The sequence below is a fragment of the Coloeus monedula genome, assembly GCF_965178545.1.
Source record: "Coloeus monedula genome assembly, chromosome: 21".
Lineage (NCBI taxonomy): Eukaryota > Metazoa > Chordata > Aves > Passeriformes > Corvidae > Coloeus > Coloeus monedula.
In genome coordinates, this window is record NC_138801.1 from 10505865 (window position 1) to 10523617 (window position 17753).

The following is a 17753-nucleotide window of genomic DNA, read 5'->3' on the forward strand; positions in this document are numbered from 1 at the left end:
GCCGTGCGAGACCCCGGCCCGCCCGGGGAGCCCGCACCGGCGCAGCGGACCTTGAGCCTCGGGCGCTGGAGGAGCGGCGAGCGGGCGGGCGCGGCGGGGCCGCTCCGGGTGTACGCACCGCGCGCCGAAATGAAGCCACGAAGCGGCTCCGGGCCTGCCGGGGCGGAGCGGGCTGGGCCAGGCTGAGGGGCTGGGCAGGGAGCCCGTGCGTGCGGGGAGCGGGGCGGAGGGGGCGCGGTCAGAATTACAGGGATTACACGTTCCAGCTGCGCGGAGCGGCGGGACGCGATCAACAGGAGTTACACTGGTTTGAGCGAGTTAACTACAAGTTAACAAACCAAAGGAATCCGTGGCAGTCCGGCGCCGGGCGGCGGTGGGTTTCAGTTTTAAACACCCTGCTACTGATTTGAAATGTTGTGGGGAATGGGAAAGAAGAGTCAGTGGAATTGGAAGTACCACGAGTGTTGTCCACACATAGAAAGATAAAACGTGTTTTAGGAAAAGAAAGATAGTTTGTTAACGCGATGTCAGCAGCAGGAGTGGAATAAAATGAGCGGGTAAAATTTTGTGTGTAATTAGATGCTGCAGGTGCAATGAATGTAGAAATTAAAGGCTGAACCACATGTGCGTGGAAATGAGATTCCCCCCGCTGGTGTTCCTTCTTGGGAAGGGATTTCAGCATCTAAATCAACTGATGAGTGCTTGGAACCACATACTTGCATTTTCTGAGGAACTGAACTCTAGTGCAGCCTGACAGGTTATTTAACAAAGGTGGTGGTGGTGTGACACAGAGTGTAGGAATGACCTGAGGACAAACCCTGCCTCAGCTGTTAAATGGAAGCCGTGGATGAGTGGGACTCAGCTGCTGCACTGCCCACATCTTGGTTCAGTCACTGGCTGAGCCCAAGGCAGGTTTGTGACCTTTGCTGTTCGAGGTCCTGCTGGCACCGAGGGCAGCTGGGCAGTGACAAGGTGCTGCTGCTGTGGCCGGGCCCGACCTGCCTGGTTGGGTGGGCCCAAGTGGCAGGAGGATCTTGGTACCATGCCAAGGCTGGTGCCCAGGACAGCTTCCCACCACAGTCTGTGTAGTATGTTTTTAAATAAAAATACATTTTTTGTGGCTTCTGAGGATTCTTGGTGGTCTGACAGCCTCCTCAAGCAGCTCCCTTGGTAACCAGGGGCACTGGAGGGAGGGCTGGTCACAGAGGAGCTAAGGAACAGAAATACATGAACAGAAACAGGGCATGTGCCAGGGGCTGAACATCCTGAAGGTTCAGATGTTCATCTCTTAGTGAGTGAATGTGTAAGAAATTGATACAGTGTTGGAGAAGCTATGGCAGATGTCAGTGACAAAAGTCTGAAAAATTGTGCAGAAAACTGAAAGAAGGGGGTGTGTATACGTGGGATACTGGAAGTCTGGAAAGCTGTTTTCCCAGAGGATAAAAGTCTTTGGTTCTTTCAGAATCCACGTGGAGGCTTCGTGTTGCAATGTGCCCAAAAGGCATTAACTTGAGCCTGGCAGGTGAGAGTCTTGTCCAGGTGTTTGAGGTCAGGAGCAGGGTGTCCTTTTCCCAACTGTGCAAACTGGGAGCTCCCTGCTGGGAGACCTGGGGCAGATCCTCTCTGTGGGCTGCAGGTGAAAATCAGGCAATAAACCCTGCTTATGTCATTACAGCTTCTTCAGTCTCGGCTTTGCCACTCACTTGGGCTGTTGCTCTGGGCACAGCCCTTGGTGCTGGCTCTCAGCAGGAACAGACCTGTTTGAGGGTTGAGGCAACTGCTTCTGTAGCAGAAGAAAAATTCATGTGTTGCTAATTCTTACAGAATAATCCTCCTTGCAGTTTCCTGTGTGAGGAATAGGTGGGGAATGAAGGTAGAGACAGATGAAGTGTTTTGGAATCTGATCAGACCAGGAGCAGTTAAAAATCCTTCAACTTCTGTCTGATCACCTGTAACATGAGGGCTCTGTGCCTTCTCTGTCCAGTATCCTGTGGATTAGGTTGTGTATTCTGTGCACTTACCACACCGTGAGCGTGAAGAAGGAATTTGCTAACGAAGAAAAAGTAGAATAAGATAATGGAAATATTATGCAAAGGGAAAAAATGTCTCATGTTGTGTAAACATTTGAACAGTAGCAGCACAGAAACCGATTTGAAACTGACATCTCAGGAGTGGTTCCTGTTGGTGTCCTGCTCTGGAGCTGCTGTTCCTGCAGGCTGTACCTGCCCCTGCTCATCGTGGTAGTGACTGACTTAAAAAATGCATCAAAGCCTCTTTTTTCTCTCATAATATTGCAGCCAAATTCTGTGTCCAGTGCTTCAGTCCCTGAGTGTGTTTGGGGGAGCAGAGCTGCGGGTGTGTCTGCACAGGTGAGCTCTGGCTCCTGTGCAGGTCACTGAGCTGGGCACTGCCGTGGTCCTTGTCCCACGTTACTGAGCCAGGGCGAGAGAGACCCAAGCTCCACATGGATTTCATGCATTTAAATAATTTCCTCTTTATGATATCTCCAGCTCTGCCAAGGATGTGAGGGAAGGCTTCGAAGAAATGTGCAGCTCCTCCCAGGGGCAGCAGAGAGGCAGCTTTGACCTCTGCTCTCTGTGACAGGGACAGCAGCCAGGGAACGGCTGGAGCTGGGCCACTGGAGGGTTATGCTGGATATCAGGAAAGGTTCTTCCCAGAGGGTGCTGGGCACTGCCCAGGCTCCCCAGGGAATGGGAGAGGAGCACCCTCATAGCACCTCATGATGTTAACATTACAGTAAAGATGCTTAGCAAGAAGTCAAGAAGTTGGCAAGCATGCGAGAGGGGTTCAAGGAAGAATTTGATGCCTCCCAATGTCTGTTTCCCAGCCTGCACTCAGCCAGGCGCTTGCAGGGGACCGTGGGGCTGAGGTGCTGAGTTGCCCGTGTGCCAAGTTCTCACAGGCCTGTTTGCTTCCCCACAGCTCCTGGTGGCAGTGGGATCCCCCAGACATCGCCCAGCAGCTGACGCCGTCACCGCCCTCCCTCGGGGTGAGTTTGCCGCCTGGGCTGAGTTTGCCTGGTCTGTTCAGAGGCTTCTGACACACATCTGGCAGGATGGGGGCAGTGCAGCTTCAGGAACTTCTGCCCCTTTGCGTTCTGTCTTGTGGGAGCTTGGGAAAGGATCATTTGCACCGTCTGCTCCCAGCTGGGGTGTTGAGGGACACTGAGTGGGATGCCTTGGTGCAGGACACGGGGAGGGAGGGGGCAGGAGCTGCAGAGGAGCTGCTGTGACTTGTGAGCCTACACTGAGCAGCTGTGCTCTCCTGGCATAGCTGTAGGTACAGCTTTAAGGGGAAGGAACAGCCTGATCTGACAGCGTGATGCTGAGATTATTCCAGTGAATTTCTGTTCTGAGATTGGCGTGGGGTTTGTTTCTCACTAAGAACTTCCTTGGTTTGCAGGATGGTTTATCAGTTTACGTGAGTGGGTGAAAGGGAACTGGGCAATAAACCATGTGTCTGCTGGATGAACTTGTGGTCAGTCCTGTTTCACCAGCACTCTTGGGTGCAGACCCAAGAGTCACTATTTTATGGTACACCAGTGTATTAAGGAATATATTCAAGCAGATTCCATTTTGATATGTGAACCTCATGGATGATATTAACTTATTCTTGTAAAGTTTGATTTAACTACATATGTTAAAAAGTTATCCAGCAATTCCTTACAGATTGTGTAAAACTCAGTTTATCTTAAAAAGTTGTTCTGGGTTAACTGTCACCTGACTTAGTATCTTTTCTTCTCTTGGAATGGGAGAACTGTGAATTTTCCCATCTTTCTCTATAGTCCTGCTGCCTACTGAGGTATTTACCAACGAGGGCTTGCGGGGCAGTGTAAAATGTCTGTGCAGGAGCAGTCACCAGTCAGTGTCTCTCATCTGCTTCCCCCTTTTCAAGCGGAAACAAGGCTCGTTTTGGGTTTTCCTGGTGTCCCTGGGTGTGTGAAATGCAGCTGCAGCCTCGTTAGAGGGCACTCTGGAACCAGCCACGGGAGCGAGCAGCCACATTCCCCACCAGCTCTCCAGAGAAATCCTCCTGCGGATGTCCTTCACCCCCAGAGCAGAAAGTGGGAATCTGGAGCTGGATTACCCTGGGTACTGATGGTCCAAGGCAAGACGGCTTGTGCTGTGGGCTGATTTCATGCTTGTGCTCTATATGGAACCTAGCAACAATTTATTAGAGAATTCACTGCAGTTTTCCAAGTGTGAATTAATGAACATGCTTTTCTCATGGCCTTTACCCCATAAACTGCCCTGATCCTAAACATATATCCATTTTGGGACTTTTTTTTTGGTTGCTATTGTCTTTTAAAAAGTAAATTCTGGAGAAAAAGATAAGGTGCTTCAGAAACTCTTGGTCAGAAACTCTTGGGTTTTAGTACCAGCCCTTCCACCAGTTCTGTCTGTGCCTTTGACAAATAGTTTGTTGTGTCTCCTTTCACTTTCTTTCTGTCAAAAAGAGGATAATGATTTTTACCTTGGGAGAATTAATCAATGTATAAAAAAGTGCTTTGAAATCTGAAGTGGTTTAGAATTTTTTAAAAATATAATTAAAATACTGAACAAAGCAGGAGTCAGAGGAGTCAAATTTAAGACCATGATTATTGTTCAGCTGGTGGTGCTTCTGTTCTGGCAAGATTATAGAGCGAGATCATTTGCATTACTTTTGATTTCCTGATATTTTTAGTTTTTTGTCCAAGGAACAGCATTCTTTGTATGCAGGAGTCAGATTGTCTGTAAACACAAACATAATCTTACCTTTGTCCAAACATACCTTGTTTTGCTTTTACAAAACCATACCAAACCGGTGGGAGCCAACAGCTTTCTGAGCAATTAGCACTGACTCATCCCCGCCCTGGGGAGGCTTGGCAGAACCCAGGCCGTGTTTCCTCGGCTGGAGCCATCCCTGCCGGGCACAAACCTCATCTTTAAGGTATGGCTTCGCTCAGCCTCTGAATTCCCTGTGGTGCTGTGGGAGCAGCGCAGGTGGCAGCTGGGATCTGTCACCGCTCCTTGGGGTGCTCCTGTGCCTCTCCAGGATGGGAGAGGAGGTGTGGCATGGGGGTGATGGGACAGGTCACAGAGCAGGGCAGGGACAGCTATGGACGCACCCAGCTGTCCGGCTGACTGACCAGCTCCAGCCTTCCAGACTGCCATGGGTGTCCTGCCAGGGAGCTGTACTCCAAGGAGCAGCCATATTGTCTGTGGGGTAGGGACAGTAAACACTGACCACAGGAGTGTTTATCAAAGCAGCTTCTGTGCTCCAGCCAGGAGACAGCACGTTCTCTGGAGTCCTGATCCCAGTGCAGGGCTTCCATGAACTCTGCTGGCCACGAGACTTCATTCTCCACAATCAAAGCAGAATAATTAGAAAAAGTACTGGTCAGGCCTTCTTTTTCTGCTCCTAGTTTTTAATCTCCTCTTGCACCTTCCTTTTCTGTCCCACCAGAACTTTCTGTCCCCTTGGTAGCTTTTTGGCAGAGAGGGGTTGCCTGGAGTAGAAGAAAGCGGAGCTGTTCCTGCTCAGGGGTTCTCCAGCATCCCTCTGTGGGAGAGCACAGGAGGAGGCAGCAGGAGCTGGCTGAGCCATGTGGGTGACTGCAGGTATGTGGGAAGCAGCGCTGTGGGGAGATGCTGCAGCCTGTGAGGCAGCTGATGGCACAGGGTGAAAGCCCCTGCAGGCAGGTCTGGGCTGGGGATCCTGGCAGAGCCCAGGGACAAAGGCAGGTGCTCTGCACTTCCAGCTCCCGCTGCTCTCCTGGGAGGGTGGCACAGCTGCTCTGGGCAGAGGGAGTGGGTCAGGGTCAGAGAGCAGCTGGTGCTGATCCAGGGCTGATGTGTGGCCCCTGGATTCTTTCAGGGAGCTGGGAATACAACAGCAGACAAGGCAGGCTGGGATGGCTTTCCAGTGACTGCATCAGCTGGAATTTCTGAGGAACCTTTTATTTGTCTGGCTGGCAGATGGATTTTAAGGTGGAATGGAGCGCACAGGGACTCCTTTGGCAGAGATAAAAACAGTTGCTGAGCTTAAAACATTTCAGTTGTGGGACTGGGGACTGTGGTTTTTGGTGGGTTTGAAGAGTGTTTCTTGTACTCTTGTGATTTCTGTAAGTGACTTTAGGACTGACACTGAGCGGCAGAGGCTTCAGCCAAAATCTTCACCCCCTTAGTGTTATCCTCCATCCCATATCCAAGTCCCTCTCGTGTTTTACCACAGTTTGATGGTAAATGATGGTAATCCAGGAGCCAGGGATGTTACAGACCATACTTAAGAGGAGCTCCAGGCTGCTTGTAGGAAACAGTTTCTTCCAGTTTTGAGTAATATCTCCCAGAAATTTTCTCACAGAACATCTCTGTGGAACTGAAAGTTTCCTTTTCTGGTGATGCTGTTTTGGTTTTTGTCATTGTTTGAAGAGCAGCTGTGTTCTGTGGTGACGTGTTTGCCTGAGTTGGCCAATGCTATCCCCACAGCACGATGTGTTGAAGGGAATTCGTAGATGCTTTAGCTCTGAAATCAGCTCCAGGTACAAATGGGATTTTTATGAACAGGAGTGGCTGCAGTTCTTAGTCCCATCTATAGTTACAGTCCAGTGTTGGACTCAGGAAGTTCTGCCAAAACCTGATTTTTGCCCAGCAGCACAGGGGGGATCTGGAGGCCCAGTGCTGGTTCTGAGCAGGGTTTTGAGGCTGGTGGTGTGAGGGGGGTTTCTGGAGCCCCTCCCTGCTGTTCCCCTGCCCCCACACTGACCTTCTGACAGGGCAGGTTCTTGTGCTGGGCTCAGCAGCCACTGTGGGACAAACTGTGTGTGATAGGAGAAGGGAGCAATAGTGCAGAGTGTGTCCAGCTTGAAAAAGAGTGAAAAAGCTCCTGCTAATAGAGGTGAAGGGAACAAATACAACTGTAAAAACACAGGAGAGGAGCATAATAGGGAAATTTTGAATTTTGGGCAGTTTTCTGCCTAATGTAATGATGTAATGGAGCAAGAACAACTTTTTCCTTCCTTTTTTTTCCTCTTGTTTCTGTAGGAGCCCAATGGTGCTGTCTGGCTGATTTGTCAGAGGTTTAAGCACCAAAAAGTAATTTTTTGGTAGCTTTTAAGTAAAGCAAATGCAAAACTTTGGGTATATGCTTAAAACTCACAAGAAAATGAACAAACAAAAAAGAACAAAAACGAAGAAAGTATTTTGTGTACAATGTCCAGAGCAATTTTAAAATACTCTCGTTCCATGCCTAAATAAATGGTTGTTTCAGCCAAAGAGAAATCTTTCCTCATGATTTATTACACTAATCTGGATGTAAGGCCTCTGAGCAGGATTGTCAGTTTATTAGAACAGCTTTCTTTCTCCTTTCAGATTTAATCCACATGTTGTTGTATCAACAGAGCCTTTGTCTCTACTCATCTTTGAGTTATCCTTTTTTAATAATAATAAAAAAAAAGTGAAAACACATGTTTTTTAACAGCCTTGTTACAAAGAAACATAGGATGACATAGGGGGGGATAATCAGCAAATGGTGACTCTGATTTGTAACTTCAAAGTGGTGGTGCTTATAAAAGGGTGAAAAATGGCCCTTTCCCATCTGCCTGGGGCAGTGACTGTGGCAAGCCCGGCAGGGACAGGAGGAGGCAGCATTATCTTTAGCCAGGATTTCCGAGGTTTTTTCCCCAGCTTGTGCAGTGATGCTAAACATGCTCTTTTTAGTTAACTCTAATTTCCTTCCTTTTTTTTTTAAAGGGGAACTTATCTAGAGGTGTATGTAATACACATTTCCTTCCTTCCTGCCTTCCTCCCCTGCAGAGAAGTTCTTTCTTGGACCCCTTCTGTTTTCTAAATGGAGAGGAATTACTCTCAGGAAACTCATGAGTTCGGTATTATTCCTGTACTTGGTTTTGTGAGAAAACATTTATTTTGAGTATAAATGCTTTCTTGATACCTGCCTGAGGGTTCAGAAGTGCATGTGAGAGCTGCTCAGTGAAGCAGCTCACTGATGATAACCTTTCCTTGTCCCTCTCACCCCACTGACTCCTGCAGCTTCAGGGATTAGTGCTGAAGCACCTCAGCACCTCCTGAGCTGGCAGCTTGGGGGCTGAATGTGGCCAAAGGCAGAGCAGTTCCAGTACTGGTGATTTTGGTGCCAGCCTGGTTCCTTCCAGCCTGTGCTGGACCCCTGGCAGTCATCACAGCCCCCTTTAATTCTCTTGCAGGTGTCAGCACAGCAGCTCCTGCCTCAAGTGTCAACAGAATCATTTGCAGTGGTGTGATTTTAAAAGAAGCTGCTAATAACGTGTCTTGAAACAGAAGGAATTGGTCTGGCATTTAAAAAATGTGGCATGAGCCCATTCTACTTCCCAAAAGTATAGAAGAGAGTAAGAAAAGATCCACCTTAAAGGCTTAAATAGTGAAGGGGAAAAGAAGGTTGTGTCCTTGCTGCCAGAAGCAGATGCAGGGATAGCCTGGCAGGGATATTGGAGCTCTGGGGAAGGAGAGCTCTTGCTCTATCAGACAGATCCCTTGGTCCATCTTGAGTCACAGAATTTCAGGCTGATTTAAATTGGAAGGGACCTTAAATCCCATCCAGTGCCACCCCTGCCATGGGCAGGGACACCTTCCACTGTCCCAGGCTGCTCCAAGCCCCATCCAACCTGGCCTGGAACATTTCCAGGGATCCAGGGGCAGCCCCAGCTGCTCTGGGCACCCTGTGCCAGGGCCTCCCTGCCTCACAGGGAAGAACTTCTTCCTAATCTCTAATTTAATCCCACCCTCTGGCAGTGTGAAGCCATCCCCCTTGTCCTGTCACTACCTGCCTGTATAAGAAGTCCAGGCAGCATTGGCAGAGCCAGGCAGTGCTGGTAGAGCTGTGCCAAAGCAGCAGGCTCTTCCTGTATGAGGCAGCTGAGAGACAATCAACCCCCTGGCTGTAAACTGTTCGAGTGTTCCTTGCACAAGAAGGAAACCCCCTCCTTGGAGCGTGGCTGGGGAATGCAGATGGGGGGCTGGTTTGTTTTCGTGCTCACTGGCCTTATGCCACTGCTGCCTTTTTCTCCCAGGCTGAGCATACCTCCCCAACGTCAGATAAAACACAAATCTTGGAGGACTGGACTTTGCAAGCTCTCTCAGAGTCACCTGTCCTCAAGTCTGCGTTCTACCAGCTGAAGTTCTCCAACCCCTGGTCCTACTGGGTACTCAGATTAGGTTTGTTGCCTTTGCAGTGTATCACTGTTCCTGATGGCAGCTGGCCCTATTGCTTCTCAGAACAGCTTAGAATGCAATCATTTCCAGAGCAGTGGTAAATGAGGAGGGGATTTGGCTTGCAAGAAAAATTTCTTTGTAGGTGGATTTTGCAGGGCACTGTACTATGTTGTGCTTTCATCTAAAATACCTTTGGGCAACCTCATCCCATTTTGAAGTTGGCCATTCTTTGAGCAGCTGATTGGATTCGAAAGCTCCAGAGGTCCCTCCCAAACTAACTGACTCTGATTCTCTTTTCTTGTAGAGTTCCGGCAAAGATGCTTCTTTTGGCTTCATTTCCATCTCCTTTCATGCTCAGCAGCTTTCATCATGTTCCCATCATAAGCAGTTCTTTAAACTGAAGTGATGTGTAAACATCAGGAACAGTTTCTAAACTGTAACATGAGTTTCCTTCCCTCATAGTTCAGACTTCTTTTATGCTGCCATATTCAGATGATATGAAAAATCAATTTTCCTGTATTACTATGTATTAAGAGCTAACAGCTTTTTTTTGTCCTCATACAGAAATGTTCTACCATGGGGCAATAATAAGAATAATTCTCTAGAAGTTAATGGGTCTTGTTTTCAAATCAGCTTTGTTCCTGTGCGCTCTTTGTTGGAAAGCTGCAGAAGAAGGAAAGACAAAAAGAAAAGAGCCTTGTTATTTGGGATCTATAGGATTATATTGTTACTGCCTTTTCAGTGAGTTGCATTTTTGCATTTAAAACTGGAGTTGAGGGAAAGATACTCTTTATGGATATTGGTAACTATTATCCAAACACTTTAGCTCATACTTGACTTCATGTTGTACAGCATTTCGCTTAAAATCTCAGCAGTTGTTTAAGTTGCTTTGACTAGTAGTGGACCTAGTAATGTGTGTTACTGCTGCGGGAGCTGTGTTCTGGACAAGGCACTGCTGACAGTTTGCTGGCTTGCCTGGATTTACAATTTTTTTCTGAGGGCAGAACAGGATGGCGGGGCAATTAAATGGAGTTCCATATACCAAAAGTATAATTTATCACATGTGTCCTCAAAACTGAAGCTGCCTGATCTCGGAGTCGCTGCCTGCTGTGTGCTCAGACCTTAACCTCTGTGTTTAGATTGCCAATGTGGTGCCAATTAGTGGGACTGGGATGCGGACACTGAGGAATATAACTCACTTCACATGGGCTGCCAAACAACTAGCAGATGTTGAGCTAATGGGTCTTGGCTACTACCAGCCTGACTTGGATTTCAACCCAGAGGTGAAAGAATTTATTTCTCTCTCATTACCAATTCCCTTGTCCTGAGCATCGGGAATTCCTTCCAGCTTACTCTGGGAGATGATGTAAAACATTTCCCCTCTCCCTCAAACCTGTTCCCAGGGTGTCCTGTACATTGCTTTATTTTGATGGTAATTTGCCACCTCTGGTATGTGTTATCCTACAGGGTAGGCTTGATGGTCCATGGGAAATGAGGGTGTGAGCTCAAACATACTGGAATCCTGAACAGGAGAGCTCTGTGTGCATGTGAGGTGGGTCAGGCACTGTCCCTGCAGCCATGCTCAGAGCTGGGATGGAAAGCCCATCCCAGGATTACTGTTACTCCTTTGAGTAACAAAGGCTGTAAAAAGTGGTGGGGTGTGGCTTGCTAGGATGTTGCCTTTCTCTGTTCTCATGACTGGATATTGTACTCTCAGACCCTGGAAAATGTGTAACTGCAGGCTCAGAGTTTTCCTTCTGGTGCTGAGTCAGTGCTGGAGAATGGCCTGGCAGGTTCTGTGGCTTCCCTGGTGTGATTGAGAGGAGCAGGCAGTAGTTCTTGCTCAAGTGAACCTGGAGAAGAGGAGACTGGGGCGAGACTCATTGCAGTTACAACTTCTGGCGAGGGGAAGAAGAGGGGCAGCTCCGCTCTCTGCTCTGTGGTGAACAGGGACAGCAGCCAGGGAGCGGCTGGAGCTGGGCCAGGGCAGGCTCAGGCTGAGAGCAGGGAAAGGTTCTTCCCCCAGAGGGTGCTGGGCACTGCCCAGGCTCCCCAGAAAATGGTCCCGGCCCCGAGGCTGCCAGAGCTCCAGGAGTGTTTGGACAGCGCTGCCAGGGATGCCCAGGGTGGGGCTGTTGGGGGGTCTGTGCAGGGCCAGGGGCTGCACTGGATGGTCCCTGTGGTTCCCTTCCAGCTCAGGGGATTCTGTGAAAGTGCAAGCATAGTAAGGGGATCTTTGTTTCTGTAACCTCAGCAGCTTCAGGGACAGGGACAGGGAAATGGGGGGCTCAGCTGGAGGAGCAGTAGCACTGAAATAGTGACTGGTACCTAAATCCCATTTTTACCTCTGTACAGTCAGCTGACGTGTTTGATCAGTGTGTGCAATACTAGGGCTGATGCTTTTTGTTCTCTCTCCAGTAACTCTGTCTTTTGTTCTGTGAGGATTTAGCCTTTGACATAAAGATGCCATCTGTACCATTCTGTCCAGCATTCAGGTCTTCAGCAATTTCTTTACCTTGCTCGTTTCCCACTGCAGTTAAAAGGCAGTGATATTCCCATAACAGGTGTTTAAAAAACAAAATCATACTTAATGAGAAGTTTTCAGTTGTAGCTTATTTTCTTACTGGCATGCTTGCTGGAGGTGTCAAACATCATCAGCATCAAAGTCAACAGGAAGAGTTGAGTGAGGTTAAATAACTGTCACAGTTGTTTTTCAGTGAGCAGTGAAAATAAACTGCTTGCAAGGCCCTGTCATTTCTTGCTTTTCTTTGAGGTTCTAAAGAAAGTGTTTCATTCAGTGATGTATTTCATTCTGAAATTCCAAAGAGAGCAATTATTTTTAATTCCATGGTATGAGCAGATCTGGATCTGTCCTGTGGATTTATCTTTCTGGATGTTTATGTATTTATTAAGGACAACAAAATAAAAGCAATGCAAAGAATTATTCTGTACTTACATGATGAATAATAGCTAAGTGTTAATTACCTTTCTTGAAGCATAATTAACTTTCACATTTTCTGTAGAACAAACAGAAAACTCAGCATGATAAACCAAGCAATAAGCTGAAATACCTGCTTTTTGAGACAGGAAAAGTATAGAACTATAAGGACTATGGAGCTTTAAAATAGGAAAAACAATGGGAGAAAACTGGCACCCCAGTCCAAGAATGACATCCTTGGGAAACATCTGGTGAGGGAATCTAGAGAGGGGAAGATAATTCTGACTTTCTTCTGGGAATTGTGCACAACTTGGTATAGAATTGTACTGCCAGTGAACACAAGTGTACTTACAGATCCTGCAGAAGTGAAATCCCTTGATTTGCAAAGGGAAAATGTATCAGAATGAGGCAGCAGGTTAAAAAGAAACTGAAAGGAGCAGTGACAAGGGTGAAACCTTTGTAGCGAGCTGAAGCTGATTTAAAGGCTCTGTGCTGGAGAGGAAATGCCTCAACTCTATCAATTGCTGTGAGAGAGAAGTTCTGATGGGAAGCAGCAGGGAAGGAAGGCTGGAGAGGCAGGGGCATCCTTCCAAAAGCTGAAGTCATGACCAAGTGAGGAAGATAGAAAAGAATAAACACTTTCAAAGGCTTTCAGAAAGTATAAAAAGTAACAGTTCTTTCCCAAATATGTTGGGAATAAGAAGCTTGTCTAAAAGCTTGAAAAACCCCATGGAGATCAGGGTGTGAAAATTCAGGAGGTGAAGCAGAAGGAAACACTGAGTTTCTGAGGCATCTACGTTATGCTTGGTTTCCTTACTGGGACCCATCTCAAACCCAACTATTAATTTAAGAATTTAAGAACACAGTGAGCAATACCTGCCTACAGGGACCAGGATGTCAGAGCCTAGGAAGGAGTCAGAGAAGGAACTGTTAAATAATTAACACTTATATGCAACCTTTCCATTAAAACCTCCTCACTCCTATTAGAAAACAGACAGGGCTGATATGATGCCAACTTGAAGGAGAGTTCCATGGAGCTTGGGGAGCAGCAGACAGAAATGTGGCTTTGTATTGTGCAGCACTGTCAAAGGAATAATATAGATTAGCATGAGCTGGCACTTGATTTTATATGGATGTGGAGGAGTCAGCCTGTCTTTTGTAAAAGGAAGTTGCACTTGAGGAATCTTCAAGGACAAACATCTGGATTCGAGTGTTCCAGTGTGTGTGGTATCCTCAGATTTTCTAACAGCTTCTGGCATGGTCCTGTGTCACAGCATCTTAGAGCAGCTGCTTTCCTGGGGATAAGAGGATGTTCTCTAGCAAACCAGTGGCTGGTTAAAAGGTAACAAAATGTGTAGCAGTGATGGTTGTTCTACCCCAGAGTGGTTACCACGAGAATGGCAGGGGAGTTTCAGGAGACTCAGAGTTTTCCTTCTGGTGCTGAGTCAGTGCTGGAGAATGCCCTGGCAGGTTCTGTGGCTTCCCAATGGATGGAGAAATAACAAAGTCTGAGCAAATTCAAAGCGTTGGCATAGTCAGATCTAAAGCTGCAAAAGTACCCACCCTCTGGTCCTGTGTGATTGGAACACAAACCAGCGGGTTAAACTCTGTGACAGTAAATGTGGAGAAACATGTGAGAAAGCTGTGGCTAAAGGAGGTACTGCCCCCCCCAGGAACACATCCTGGGGCAGTTTGCAAATGCAGAACATCTAGGCCTGAACACAGGAGTGGGACAAAAGATAAGCTGTTGTTTCCCATTTCTCCTTAATTCCCTAACCAGAAGTATGGACATAAAGTGGAAGTTTAGGAAAAAGAAAAGGAAACACTGCTTTGCCTGCTGAGTACAATGTGGCAGCTGGTGCAACAAGACTCTGGTACCGATGGTTTGCAGGGAAGTGGCTGGATCCATTCTTGGAAGAAAGGTCAACAAGTCTGTGTTGTACCAGTACAGAAGCCCTGGCATGTGGAAATCTTAAACTACAGGCTGCTGTAGAGTCAGGGGAGGTGTTGGGGACACAGCTGCCTGTTCTGAGACATGGCACTGGCCAGGTGAAGGTGTGATCTGACTTGGGAAGGCTCCTCTTCAGTGCCTTATTCTCCTGAACTCTATTTTACTGTTTTTGTCCTTGCCTGTTTCAAGCTACTCCCTCCTCTCTCAGATGCTCCTCTTAAAAAAAAAAAAAAAAAAAAAAAAGTTTGTTTTTTATGAAAACACACTTTTCTGTCTTTTTTTTCATGTAGTACATTGAGTTGTCATCTGTGTAACTTCAGTTTATTGTGTTTGTCTACAGACTGCTTGGACAGAAAATAGAGCTGCTGCTTAAGCATTTCCATGTGTTCAGATGTATTGTTCAGCTATATCCTTCACCTAATGTAACTTGTAAAAATAAACATCTTTAAAGTGTTATTTTTATGTGTTGGTGAAGAGTTAATGGAACTAGAAAATGTTCCAGACCAGTGTCTGTCCCCTCTGTGGATTTTGAGGAGGCCATGTCATGTCCTGCTAGTTTTTAAGCAACCTACAGCTTCTTATATAGGAATTTGAAGGGTGATTAGTTGATCCCTCCAGGAGACTTCGCTGAACACAATCCTCCAGACATTTGAACACAGCACAAGACTTCAACGTTCACAAGTTTTCCATTTATGAGGGAGTTGTTTGTTAAAAGTGGGGAGAACAATCCAGCCCCTGCCAAGTACATGCTAGGCTTACACAGCCCTGCTGGCCTCAGACAAAATGTGTTGTCAATTTTGGTTTATTTAGGGCAGATTTGCAAAGCTGGTGTGTTGATACGACACGAGGGAGTGTGTGATAAGTCCCATCTGTGCAAGCTCCGTTTCCTATAGGCTGCCTTGCACAGATGGCCTGCTCAAGGATGGTTTTAATTTCACACTTGAAGCTGAAAAAGCCAAGTTTGAGGAGATGTGCTCTATGTTGATTTAGTCACTGGTAAACCCGACATAGATAAAAGTGTTGGTGAAGGGGTAAGTGGCAGGAAGGAGTAGTCACCTCTGTCTCCTGGCTCAGCCCGTGTCCGCCCACCTTTTCCCTTGGAGCAGGTAAAACTCCAACCCATCTTTTGATTCTGTCTGGGGAATTGAACCATTTTATCACTGCAGGAAGAAGTTACTGGGAGTCCTGTCATGGAGGATGTTTGCTCCTTGTCTTCCATGTGAAAACATGCTTAGATGGGAATGCAAATTGTGCTAGGTCTCATTTTGTCTCCTTTCTAGTTCCCAGCCTTTCCATCACTGGTAGAAGTGAACAAAATAGGAACAGTGGGGTGAAGTTAGAAGAGCCCAGTACTGAGGCAGACTCTGTGGCCTTTATGTACAAGAAGAAATCAGTTCTAGAATCCTGCAGAGTGTGGGAAGAACCTTGAGATGCCCCAGGAGCCTGTTGATCGTTCCTGGCTGAAGTTGGCCAACATCTCCTGGGTGTGTCTGTGCAAAGCTCCAAAAGCAGGATGGAGACAAGGCTTTGCTTTTCCCTTGTTGCTCTCTACAGTGCCCTGACAGGAGCTTGTGGGTCAGTCTCTTCTCCCAGGTAACAAGTGGTAACAAGTGACAGGACAAGTCTAGTCCTGCATCTTGGCATGCACTGCACAAGCAGGATGAAGGAGCTCTGTTCAGCAGTACCTTGTGACAGCAAGATGAACTTGGCCTGATTTTCAGTGATTTTAATGAGAACGGCAAAGCCACATCCGGGTATGGAAAACATAGGTGTTTCAGAAATGGAGGAAATGCTTATGAAGGAATTTTCTCAAGTAATTCAGTCTGCAATTTCCATCAAGGAAATATCCACCAAGATAAAGTTTTGTAAAATTATGAGCAATTTCAAATCACAGGGGCATTACAGTCCTGCTGTTGGGGTTCTGCAAGCCTGGTTTATAATGATTTATGCCTTTTCTAGAATGGAAAATAGCTTGGAATCAACTAGTTGTGTGCCTAGCCAATGTTCACGTTTCAGTGTTGGCTTGCTGCTGCTGTGCTGTGTGTGGTGTGGTGTTTCATGGGATTCTTTAGTCTCTTTGGGGTCCTGTTTTTAATGCCACCCCTCCCCTTGGTGTTCCAGTCCAGGAGAACTGCAGTGCTTATGGGTCTGTGAGTGATGCCCTGAGTCCTGCATCTCTTCCCATTGCCTGGAGTGAGACCAGGCACTACATTTTTGGATTAGGGGAGTGAGAAGTTCTTGGGAGGGAGTGAAGGTTGACATCTGCTGTGGGTTTGTGCCCTGCAGGGCTGCTCAGCCCAGGATCTGTACAGCCAGAGGGGACAAGTGTCTAAGGCGTGAGTCTAAAAGGGCATGAGTTTTATCCAAAAATGAAGGATCTCCTAGAAGCGTGCATCCCTTGACAACAGGGCTAACTGTAGGAGATGTCTTAAACGAAGTAGAGGAGACAACAAGGCAACGTACCCTGCCAAAAAAGGACCTGGCTAAAACCAAATCAATGAATTCAAATGTTGCCATTTAGTAAACAATGGGAAATTGCTTTCAGAGCAAAGTCCTTGAGAGTGCTTTCCCCATTTCCTGTCTCTTCTGGTGTTGGTTCCCATTCTCTGTATTGTTGTTACAGCACTTGTCAAGGAGCTGCTGAGGTTTAACCATGGAAAAGCCAAACTCTGCCATACATGGAAAGAGTTTTGCCAGAACCCCCGAGGCAGAGTGGATGCAAAGCAAATCCGCTTCATTTTTCCTTCCAGCTCCCATCTGTGCTCGCACCAAACCCCACGGGGATGTGGTTGGATAGCCCTGCCCAGCAGGAGACAGGCAGGACCCTGGTGACTCTGCTGCCCTGAGGATGGGGTGGGAGACTGTGGAACTCAACAGGAGGCTGTACTGAGGTGGTTCCAGTCCGTTCCAGCTGACAAATTGTGCGTTATCTCCTAGCCAGCATTTTGCTGAAGTGGCTCAGTAGATGCATGTCCTGGATCTGTTTCAGTGAGCCCAGGGTGGGTTTTGAGGCAGAGAGGACACCCTGCCCTGGTCACCAATGCCTGTGTCAGTGTGACTTTCAAGAACTGGACCTGCCTGTGTTCTGGAAATGATGGCTGAAGTGCTCTGTGTTAGTGAACTGAGATCTGAAAGGAGATTTCTTGGGAGTTTTGGACCCATCCTTGCCAAATAATGGTATAAGCAGGTGTACACTGGTGCTCCTAAAGCTTCATTTATTCTTACAGGTCCTATTATTGCCAAAAAAAGGAGCTGGCAGGTACCCAAGTGCCCTTGAACCACCTGTAGATGGAAACTCCATTTCATTCTCTGGAAGATGGATATCTTCTATTTCCTGTTAGCTCATCCAGATTCTGCACATTACCAGGAAATATTCATGTCATCTATAAGCATTCATAAAATGTAGCCTTGGATTATGGAGCATTCATGAATATTAAAAAAATATAAAGGAATAGGAAGAATAAAAGAATGAGAGCAGTATAGAGGTCCTCTTTCATTGATCTGTGACTGGCAGAAGTGTTGCTTGTCTTCCCCAGTGCATCCATCCTGCTTTCTGGAGCTCTAACAGTGCAGCAACATCAAAGCTGCTCAGTCACTCCATTACTTCATTTAATGCTTGAGATACGGAGTAAATGCAGGATAGAGTGCATTTTTCAAA

General features: G+C 47.1%; 1 protein-coding gene across 2 annotated transcripts in view; it reads left to right on the top strand.

The window, feature by feature from the left end:
* Positions 1 to 17753, top strand: part of EXD3 (exonuclease 3'-5' domain containing 3) — a gene marked incomplete at its 3' end in the record, with an annotated part of 212792 nt that overhangs the window by 177 nt on the left and 194862 nt on the right. Inside the window, exons 1-3 of one of the 2 annotated variants that reach the window (XM_082295347.1) lie at positions 250 to 373; positions 1463 to 1522; positions 2944 to 3010. Of the gene's footprint in view, positions 1 to 249; positions 374 to 1462; positions 1523 to 2943; positions 3011 to 17753 lie in introns of those variants that run through there. The other variant, XM_082295346.1, reaches the window with a different exon arrangement.